This window comes from Ranitomeya variabilis, chromosome 4 (genome assembly GCF_051348905.1).
Source record: "Ranitomeya variabilis isolate aRanVar5 chromosome 4, aRanVar5.hap1, whole genome shotgun sequence".
NCBI lineage: Eukaryota > Metazoa > Chordata > Amphibia > Anura > Dendrobatidae > Ranitomeya > Ranitomeya variabilis.
In genome coordinates this window covers 265,143,416-265,155,081 of record NC_135235.1, presented here as the reverse complement: position 1 = coordinate 265,155,081, position 11,666 = coordinate 265,143,416, and the positions used below count along the sequence as shown (strand labels likewise).

Genomic DNA, 11,666 nt, shown 5'->3' with positions numbered 1-11,666 from the left:
CCCTTTCCTTACCCGCTGGCTGCAATATTGGATTGAAGTTCATTCTCTGTCCTCTGTAGTACACGCCTGCATAGGGCAAGATTGCCTTGTGCAGGCATGTACTACGGAGGACAGAGAATGAACTTCAATCAAATATTGCAGCCAGCATGCAGCCAGCGGATAAGGAAAGGGTGAATCAAACAGCCGAAAACCCCGCCTCTATGGCTGAAGATTGTTCCCTCCAAATTCAGGTGACAGTGTCCCTTTAATATATCTTAAAGAAAAAAAAAATGTACTTCTAGGCTACTTACCAAGTTGTGTGTAGGAGAACAAATAAGCTTCAAATGTTTTGCAAAACATATTGCAATTTTTCAGAATTGAAGCAACATATTCATAATGTTTCAGCACTTTATTATGCCTTAGGACTAATCCAACAGCACATAATTGACCATTGCTTTGTCGTAGACTCGACCTAAACACTGTTTGACTTTTTCCTGTGACAATGTTATCACTTCTGAATGTGCAGAAAACAAAACATTCACAACACATCACTATATTATAAATAATCATCCATCTTTAGCATTATTCTACATTAGCTACATACAGCAACTTTTACTGCACAAACAGGAAGGTTTAATGGCCAAAAGGCAAGAAACAATTCAGTCCAGATTCAACGTTTTCGTGCAGAGTGTTTTGGAACTGAACTTCTTGAAAAGTTGCTTGACTCAAAGTTGTGTAAAATTTGGCGACTTTTTACACTAGTTCCAGCTCAGCCGACTACTTTTGTTTCCCCCAGGTAGGGAGGACATGAATGCTGAGGACACCAGTTCTCCATTGCAGTCACAAGCCAGCTGCTTATAAACAAAATCACCAGGATTTTTGTGTGCTTTGGCACAAATGAGTGGCAAATTACGCTTTTGTGGCCTCTAAAGTCAAACACTGCCAGAATGGTTGCCACAGCAGAAAGTGACTGCAGCTGCCTTATAGTGAACAGTTGCATCTAGCTTCTGCATAAATCCCATTTTAGGCCTTCAGAAAAAAGCCCCAATGGAGCCAGAAAATGTGAGGCCTGAATGTGATGTGACCATAGCCTAATGCTAATGGACTTCTACGGTTGCAAAAGTGCAATGCCCAACATGCTCTAACCACCGGAAGGTGGAGATCTTCACATCGGAGGTCACTGCATTAGTATATAATCATGCCATTTTACAAGTAGTCATCTAAGCTACCATACATTTCGGACTTAAACCAAACATATTTCCGGAGATCAAAAAAGTTTTTTGTTTTTTTTTTAAATGTAAACCTGAGTCATGTAACCCAGAGCAGTAGTATTGTACTGTATAGTAACAGCTTTCTAAGGAAACAAATTCTGAAATGGGCCTTGCCGCATAAAGAGACAAATTAAAGCTATAAAGTAGTGCACACAATATATGTATAGAGTCAAGAGGACGGTCCCAGCCGCCTCCAGAGTCACGCTGTCCTGACATTATAAAGCCAACTGCTTGTATCCGGTGCATATGCAAATGGGGCAGTATATTTGTTAACAGGTTCCCTTTTTAGTGTACCTCTAACCTGACAATAAAGTTTTCACAAACTATGAGAAAACTCCTAAAGGAGTTTGATTCATTCACATTCATGAGAATTTTAGAACTTTAGTTTTTTCTGTCAATTAATTGTTTTAAATAAATGACATGCTGAGCAGAACCACCGACAACATCGGTCACTTTAATTCTCCAAGGCTCATAAATACAGTCCTCTTCTAGGTTACTCTGCACCATGCCACATCCCGGAGGTACCCAAGCGCTGTCGTATCCTTCATCATGCCAGGTGAGCCGCATTGGGTGATCTTGGCTGTCAATCTTCTTAACCTTTCCCACTCTTACAGAAAGCTCCAAAACCACTTTCTGATCTGCCTGTGTCACTTTTATTGGATATCTTGATGCTTTCTCTACATCTCTACTAACGTAGACTCCTTTCCCCAACATCCCATCCTCAGAAACTTGAAATCCGTCCTTGATGATACTCTCAGCTGCATCTACAGTTGTCCCATGGTACATGGTGTAGAATCTTCTTCCAGGATATTTTACTTCCATTTCATCAAAAGGAATTCAAATCTGAGAATGTTCAACCTGGAAAAGAAGATTTACTGTGCAGCATGATGGATGGTTCATCAAATCCAACCAGACCCCCTTTTCACCCCCATATTGCTGCCAGTCCACTGGTTCCTCTACCGGTAAGGGGACATCAGGTGGCCACTGATCAGCTACAGCAGTCACTTTTCATTTGGGTCAGAAGAAAGAGCTAGACTCATATGGAACGTGACCACTGCAGCCAGTCAGCAGCCCCACGTGGCCTCTTAGGGTATGTTTCCACGGTCAGGATGGCCGGCGGTATCGCCGCAGTAGCGAAGCCGCTCGGCGCTAAGCCCCACCCCCTTTCTGGGACGCGATCATGCTGGATGTGTTAACTCTTCACATCCGGGATGATCGCTCGCTCCCATAGGGCCCTGTGATATGCCTTGCGGGGACGCTGCGTCCCCGCAAGGTGTACGGACATGCTGCGATCTGAAAAGACGCGCAGCATGTCCGGAGTCGCAGGGCCGCCGCGTGCGGGTTTCCACGCATAGTGGAGACGGGATTTCATAAAATCCCCTCCACTATGCTGGAACATCTAGACGCTGCTTGTTTGACGCTGAAGCTCTGCGCAGCGTCAAACAAGCAGCGTTTCCTGACCGTGGAAACATACCCTTACTGAGAGAAAAAAAGTCAGGAGACAAGCGCACCAGTATGGAGAAGCTACACAGACAAAGTAAGGGAGTATATTTTTGTGTGTTAGCACCACCATGGGCCTATTTTTTTCATCAGTAAAATATAATAGCCAATTTACATGTGTTTAGTAGCAAAAAAAAAAAAAGAAAAAGGCAACTAAGAGAAGGATGATTTTGCTCACCTGATTTTGTTGCATAGTAAAACAGGGATGGTACAATAAAAATCTGATGAGAATACATCAAGACTTCATGGTATGGGTATGTGTCCACGTCAGGTTTGCTTCAGGCTTTGGTCAGGATTTTATGCAGGTAAAATCCTGACCAAAAATGCACCTGAGGTCACTGGCAGGTCACCTGCGGTGTTCCTGCGTGTTTTGCTCATTGTAGCAACATGCTGCGTTCTGAAAAAACGCAACGCATGTGCGTTTTTGCGGGAAAAACACATGCGTTTTTAATGCACAGTGGAGACGGGATTTCATTAAATCCCCTCCACTATGCTGTAACATCTGGACGCTGCGTTTTTGATGCTGCGGCTCAGCACTGCGTCAAAAACGCAGCGTTTCCTGAACGTGGACACATACCCTAAGACTCGAAGGGGACGGCAATGATACAGCTGCATGTTCCACAACGATTGTTAAAGGTTTTTACTGGAAGAAAGACGTCTCACCCTGTAAACCAGATGTCTATTAGAGAGCCACCTCAATATCTGGCCGTGTCAGTGCCACCTCGGCTGGCATTACCCTCCTGAGATGGCAGAGGCTGCTTAATACATCACCTGCCCAATAGTTCTCTCAGTCTCCATACTGAACCAAAATTGTGGGGAGACTCTTGCCAAATCTGCTCCTTCATGATGAACTTCACAGCTGAGTCAGAAGTCAGCTCTCCTCACAACTTCTGTACCCGAGCAGTCTAAGGGTATGTTTCCACGTTCAGTTTTGCTTCAGGCTTTGGTCAGGATTTTATGCAGGTAAAATCCTGACCAAAACTGCACCTGAGGTCACTGGCAGGTCACCTGCGGTGTACCTGCGTGTTTTGCTCATAGTAGCAACATGCTGCGTTTCGAAAAAACGCACCACGCATGCGTTTTCGCGGCAAAAACGCATGCGTTTTTTAACGCATAGTGGAGTCTGGATTTCATGAAATCCCATCCACTATGCTGTAACATCTGGACGCTGCGTTTTTGACGCTGCGGAAAAACGCAGCGTCAAAAACGCAGCGTTTCCTGAACGTGGAAACATACCCTAAGGGTACGTGTCCACTGTCAGGAAACGCTGCGTGTTTGACGCTGCGTGGGGCCGCAGCGTCAAACACGCAGCGTCCAGATGTTCCAGCATAGTGGAGGGGATTTTTTGAAATCCCGTGTCCACTATGCGTGGAAACACGCACGCGGCGACCCTGTGACTCCGGACATGCTGCGCGTCTTTTCAGATCGCAGCATGTCCGTGTTCCTTGCAGTGACGCTGCGTCGCCGCAAGGAATAACACAGCTCCCTATGCGAGGGGTGTGATGATCCCGGATGTTTACAATGAACACATCCGGCATCATTGCATCCCAGAAGGGGGCCATCCTGATCGTGGACACGTACCCTAAGGGTATGTGTCCACGTTAAGGAAACTCTGCGTTTTTGACGCAGCGTTGAGCAGCATGCATAAAAAACGCAGCTTCCAGATGTTACAGCATAGTGGAGGGAATTTCATGAAATCCTGTCTCCACTATGCAGTAAAAGACGCATGCGGCACACCCGAGAAAACTCACATGCGGCGCGTCTTTTAAGGGTATGACTCCATGGTACGGATGGGCGGCGGTATCGCCGCAGCGGCGAAGCCGCTCGGCGCTAAGCCCCGCCCCCTTAATGGGACGCGATCATGCCGGATGTGTTAACTCTTCACATCCGGGATGATCGCTATGTCCCATAGGGCCCTGTGATATGCCTTGCGGGGACGCTGCGTCCCCGCAAGGTGTACGGGCATGCTGCGATCTGAAAAGACGCGCAGCATGTCCGTAGTCGCAGGGCCGCCGCGTGCGGGTTTCCACGCATAGTGGAGACGGGATTTCATAAAATCCCCTCCACTATGCTGGAACATCTGGACGCTGCTTGTTTGACGCTGCAGCGCTGCGCAGCGTCAAACAAGCAGCGTTTCCTGAACGTGGAAACATACCCTAAGAGCGCAGCAGGTCCTTACATAGCAGAAACTCAAGGACAACGCAGGTGACCTGCCAGTGACCTCAGGTGCAGATTTGGTCAGGATTTTACCTGCATAAAATCCTGACCAAATCCTGAAGCAATCCTGAACGTGGACACATACCCTAGAGGTCTCATTCAGATGTCAGTTTTTTGTTTTTTTATCTATATGTCAAAAATGAAAGTCTGAATGTCAGTGATTTTCATCATTCCCCCACCCCACCGTTATGAAAAAAAATTCCTCCACCTGTTAGACAGTGCGTGTTACATCCAAGTGCTCTCAGACTTTTTATTTATTTTTTTTATTTTACCAACCCACAGGCTTCCACTATAATCTTGAAATTTTGATACAACATTTATGCTTTGAAAAAAAAAGAAAAAAAAATTTGATAGCACTTGTGCTTCAAACCTGATGTGTGTGCATGAGGCTGAAGTTATTAGTTCCAACGATATTTGCCAGAGCCAGGCATAAATATACTGGTGGGTACGCACTAGTTTTTAATTATTATTATTATTTTTTATTATTAAACAAGTCCAACCTCATGTCATGGTGCCCATAAATAGGCCACTGGCAACACAGCACCCAGGATTTCTTGCCCTTCCACCACATAGTATAATGCAAAAGAAACTCCTAAACTTGTTCTCTGGTGCCATTCGCTCCTGTGTCAAGAGGTTAGTGGTGCCAACGAAGAAGCATCTACGCGAGGCTGCCAGGACCTGTGCACGGTTGGCAAGTCAAACACTTATCTTACTATATAGGTCATGTGCACCATACCTACTGATCGTGTGACGGTCCCAGCAGATACCTGTAGACGTGATGTCCATAGTGCACCACCAATCATCTGATGCACAGTGACCCCAAATCAAAATACTACATGACCCTTGGTGGGATCTAGACTGGAGAACGTAATCAAGGGTCTTACCGGCTTTCACACTTCGCTCCTCGGAACAGTAGAACAGACGTAGTCACGTACCCAGAATAGTCACCAGTTGGCAGCCGGCTGCAAAAGTGGCAACAAGACTGGTTTGATGTAGATAGAATCACAGGTAAACAGTAGTATTGCTACAACTACCATCTAACCTGCACCAGTGCACATCCCAACCCCAGTGGTGACTGCACTGACACTGGAGCAATGAATGAAAGGCCTGTCTAGTATAAATAGCAGTTCCTCATGACCTCATTGTAGATGCGGCCAATGTAAAAGATCCCAGCACAGAAGAAGTTAACCAATGCTACCTGCAGGGCAAGGTGCGGCCTCATGCAAGGAAAACAGCGGCATCAAACTATTCAAGCAAATCTCAAGGCTCAAATGGCGTCATGCCGGTCACACTGGATGCCTCGCCAGCAGGGACAACTTTTGGGAGGACAGAACTGAGAGAAGCAGCAAAAAGATTTAGGAAACTGTTATTTATCTGGGTTCTGTGATACTATAATACATTTATAAAAGTCTGGTATACACTTATCATGTTCCAGTAACCAGGGAATGGATCATTTTTTTTCGCTATTTGCTTTATTTTTACCAAGTATTTTAGCAAATTTATAGCACGCGGGGTCTCATTCATTACTGTGTTTGGGGTTTTTGGATGTTTTTTGGCTGATTTATCAATTATACCTCTTTAAGTTGCACAATTTTGGCATAAATGTACTCCAGTGCCCCCCAGTGATTTTAAGTACATCTGAATATTTTGTGCTAATTTTGTGACATTATAAAGAAAGCTGCTACATTTTGCAATAAAAAGTTGCAAAAGGAGGCAAAAAAAGGACAAAGAAAGGCCTGTTGTATTTTGAGCTAAATTCATGTGCACCATTTCGAAAAATTTTGGTGAAAAAACCTTCAACGAATTCCACAAGACATAAAAAAGATAGGTAACAAAAAAAATAAATAAATAAATGAGAACTCAAGCTCATAATAGACCACATTTAAAAAAAAACAAAAATAAAAAACAGAAATAAAAATCATTTGTCCACGTTCACACTAGCAGTATTTGGTCAGTATTTCACATCAGTATTTGTAGCCAAGATCTGGAGTGGGTGAAAAATACAGAAGTGGTGACGTGTTTCTATTATACTTTTCCTCTGATGTTCCACTCCTGGTTACAAATACAAGTGGAAAATACTGATCAAATACTGATAGTGTGAACGTGGCCTTAAACAGGTGGAAAATGTTCCTCCAGTTAAATTGTATCCATTGTTTTGCTGTTTTTTAACGCCACTGCTGCGATAAAGTGTCTTCACACATAGAACCTGTGATCATTATAGTCTATAGGGCTGTTCACATGTTCATGAATTTTAGCAAAATGAAAAAGGAGGGAGGAGATCAGGAAACACTTATTAAAGAGGAAAGAGATGATGTAATTTAGAAGGTTGGATACTTTGATACCAAATGGTTTAAACTAAATAAGCCGATTCATCAAAGCTTTTACGCCAGAAAACTGTTGTACAAAACTCCAAAAAGTTAAAAAAAAATTTGCGCAACGTGAGGCTGTGCAAAAATATGGCCACCTGTGGGGTTTTCACGTCATTTTTGCCCAGATCTGACAAAGTTGGGGTGTGGCAACCCCCTAGTCGTCAAATTTATGATGAGCGGTGTCTTTCCTATTCCATAAATCTTACTCCATTTTTGGTAAGGTGCACGCCTTATAATAAATAAAGTGACTTATATTCCACCCTGCCCCTCATCAAGACCGGTATGAAAAACACAATTCTTGATGAATCAGTGTCACAATCTTTTGCCATTTTTCCAAATATTTCACTGATCCCTAATTTATATGCTCGGCGTAGGATGAAGTTCTGCTGTGTCTATGTTGGGTGAGTATAGAGGGGTATATACTTACTGTGGGATAAAGCTGGGATACTTTCCAGTGTTATTTTATATTACTAGGTTTTTCTATATTCAGTTTGAACTTCAGATATTAAAGGGGTACAAATTAATTTTCATTCTGAATCTCTATCTATTTAATGCCATAATCTAATGTATTTTCTTATGCTTTAATTAATAAAACCCTATCTTTCCCTAACTACACAATGCAACTTATTTTCTGTTCTTTTTCCTACTCCCTTTTTGATGACGCTTTGTTTGAGAATCCCAGTGCATGCTGGTATAGGCAATCAAGTGTCATCAGTGGCTGAAGTCCCAGCCCCTTCCCTGAAATCAATGGTCATGGGTGACCTTTGTTTCAGGGACTGGGCTAGTCCCTACTCTGTCACCGTGCAATGTTCACAATGACAGTGCGCTCTCTCGTCAGCTCAGATCAGTAGTAACAAGTGGGCAACAGAGTACACTGTCAATGCGCGATGTAAGACGAATACTCGGCTTTCAGAGAACAGTACTGCCCCCACAAGTCAAGTGATGTCAATTGCGAGGGTAGCACTGGAGTTTGTTCATCAGTTATTCTTACATCATTATTGCTGGGAGGTGCGATGTATGGAGACTCAGCAATTGTTGCTGATTGTGCAATGTTGTGCTTTCTACTGTATCCTCAGTGTGTTACATTAGCAATGTTCTGCAGGTTTTCCTTCGACATGTGATCTGATGGGTCTCTGACATCATGATAAGGGCATGGGTGATACCAATGACGCCTCTTTGAGACTTCCTGTATTATTCACAGGCGTGGTGATGACATTGGTCATGTGCAGGCAGACATTCATTTCTAGTATCAGATAGTGACGCTGACTCATTGGTGCCAAGTTCTGTGCACCTTTTCTAGGTGATTGTAGCATTCTTTGGTGAAATGGTAATCTGTTGGTGTATAAAGAGGAGTACATCAGAATAGTTTGGTTTCCACCACCTCTGTGATGATTAGAGTGATCTGTTTGATGCAACCATTTCATACTGAGCTACCTTGGTTTCATTGATTCATCTCACTTGATCTTTGATCTCTATACCCCTTTATATAATTGGATGTTTGATGATAATTGAGATACTGATTTGGCTTTTATCCTAAGTCATATTGCACGACTCGTTAAAGGGTTGATTGTGACTTGTAGGATCGCTACTTCCAACAGGTGGCGCTATAGAGTTTAAGTCCTCTTTTTCTCAGAAGAGGCAATTTGCATATGATGATAACTAAGGATTTGTTTTCCTTTCATATATTATATAACTGCATTTCTTAAATTGTTTATAGTTTCCATGTTATTGGAGGAGGAGGGAGAAGATTGGAAGAGGAACAATGGGAGAAGATTGGAGAAGGATAGTCCCATGTATCGAACAGGATAAATTGGCCTGTATGTGTTTAAAGGGAATCTGCCAGCAGAATTTCACACCCCAAACTATTTATATGTGTATGGAGCTCTTTCAAAGACAAATCCAGCAATACCATTACATGGTCGGTCACTTCCTCCATTACTGAGAAATTGGCGTTTGAAATGATATGCTATTGAGCCTGAAGAGCTATTTGTAGATCTGAAGCCCTTGTCACTCCAGCTCTATTCCCCCTCCTCCTGCTTGACTCACACCTCAAATCACACAGCATAGAGGCTGTCAGTCAAGCAGCAGGAGCATGTGGCACTGGGTGGGCAATAGAGCTGGACTGACGGAGGCTTAAGATCTACAAATAGTTCTTTAGGCTCAATCTTTACAGCAAAGTTCTTGTAAGTGCTTCTCTCCTTGCCCCGGAGACTAGCTACCGCTACGAGACTGCAGACATGGCAGGTAATCTAGGCCACGAGCACCAAACTGTAGAATTAGCAATCCTGCCAATTTTGAGAGGATTTTTAATAAGAGTTAAGTTGATTGTTTCTAGAAGCAGTTTTAAATTTTACCCATTTAAGAACTTAAGAATGACCCTGTAAATTCTTAATGCAGCAGTCCAACATTTTTTTCTCATCCTACCATGTATTGTAGTGTAGGAGTGTTAATATACTTATCGAGTGCCTTTTTTCGCAGTTTTTAGCCCTGCTCCGGTCTTCTGCCAGGTCACGTGAGCGCTTCTCCTTCTTTGCCAGTTCACACAGGCAATGCTACCTTCTTAATATAAGCCTATGGAACCTTGAGGAAGTGACTTTCGACTCACACTATAATGAAGGAATCCTTCACACATGGCGATCTCTATCTCCAGTCATTGTCTCTGTGGTATCTGTTTTTGGTATCCTACCATTCCTACCAATTGTATATCTTACCAATGGTCTAATACAATTTTTGTGTGGCCATTATATAGTCCAGAGCTGACAGACTTCATGCTGACGCTGGAGGACTAGTGAATGCTGAGGGTGCTGAAGAGTAAAGAAGAGTGAAGACGGAAGAGAAGACTAAACATGGAGGGCGGAAGTGAGCCAGCCGGTGGCTGTGGTGCCAGAACGGGTGAGGAGCAAAGTAAATATAATATTTTTTTATTTTTCATCCATCTTCTATGGCGTTAGATATGGAGAGACCTCTGAGCATAATAAATCCCTTTTACCAGTAATTCAATTCTCAATTAATAAATTGAACACAAATAAAAATTTGCGGAGAAAGTTGATCGAGTCCAGCAGATCGAGCTATGGCAGTCATGCTCATCACTACTATAAATCCAGTGTCGATCCTTTATGATCCTGAGGAATAAATCATCAGATATATAATTAAGGAATTCAGGAGTTATTAGCCTGACATTAAACATCTGGGACTATTTGATTAAAACTTAAGATTTCCTAAATATTTGGACCTTTTCCCATTACAAGTTCTCAATTTTGAATGCATAGAAAGTAAAAGATTTGTAACACAATCATATTTATTACACAGATTTATAAATATAATAATCACAATTATTATCCGTGACCTTCACAGCAACAGAGCCAAAGCGTCCATGATTAATGAGCCAAAGAAATATTTCATTTTTGTGCTTGTGCTTCACACGTTCAGCAGAGTTTCACTAACTTGGCCAGTAGACGGGACCCCTCTAAACCTTCACCCATCTACCGGCATCCCCTTAACTCCTCTGGACCAGAGCTCCTGGCAACAGGTAGGAGGAGGTTCGCAGGGCTCTGGTCTCTGAGCCAAGGACCACCGACATGGACACTAGACCAGAGTCTTGGAAATCTTTCTACTCAACTCTACTGAGCACTGCAGTGATACTAGTAGGACTGCCGGAGCATCAGACCTGGTCTAGTGGGGACTCTAAGGGTATGTGTCCACGTTCAGGTTTGCTTCAGGCTTTGGTCAGGATTTTATGCAGGTAAAATCCTGACCAAAAATGCACCTGAGGTCACTGGCAGGTCACCTGCGGTGTTCCTGCGTGTTTTGCTCATTGTAGCAACATGCTGCGTTCTGAAAAAACACACCGCATGTGCGTTTTTGCGGGAAAAACGCATGCGTTTTTTAATGCACAGTGGAGACGGGATTTCATTAAATCCCCTCCACTATGCTGTAACATCTGGACGCTGCGTTTTTTACGCTGCGGCTCAACGCTGCATCAAAAACGCAGCATTTCCTGAACGTGGACACATACCCTAAAAAGTTAGTTTGAGGTTTTTTCCTATAATGGTGAGTTAATCGTTTTAAAGTATTGTGTTCACATCTTCACATTTAGGAGAGGGAGAGGTGCAGATGACCATGTGTTCTCCATCCGAAGAAGGCGGTCCAATTACGCTACTCACTCTCTGATGAGAGGAATCCGTTTTGCTCGGATGTGGAGAATTAAAGGAAAAAGGCATCCCACAGTGTAATATAAACCAGACATTAAATATACCAACCCTAAACTGCAATACATTCTCTTCTAAAATGAACCTTGGAGCATGAAGGTAAGAGTAGAGTTATAAAGTAG

The 11,666-nt window shown here is 43.2% G+C and overlaps 1 long non-coding RNA gene across 1 annotated transcript; it reads right to left on the bottom strand.

The window, feature by feature from the left end:
* Positions 1–373: 373 nt before the first annotated feature.
* Positions 374–6,060, bottom strand: LOC143764351 (uncharacterized). The gene is made up of 2 exons (XR_013213163.1): positions 5,852–6,060; positions 374–2,108 (listed from the first exon to the last, which is right to left on the bottom strand). It is a non-coding gene; the product is annotated as an uncharacterized LOC143764351 (long non-coding RNA).
* Positions 6,061–11,666: the final 5,606 nt, after the last annotated feature.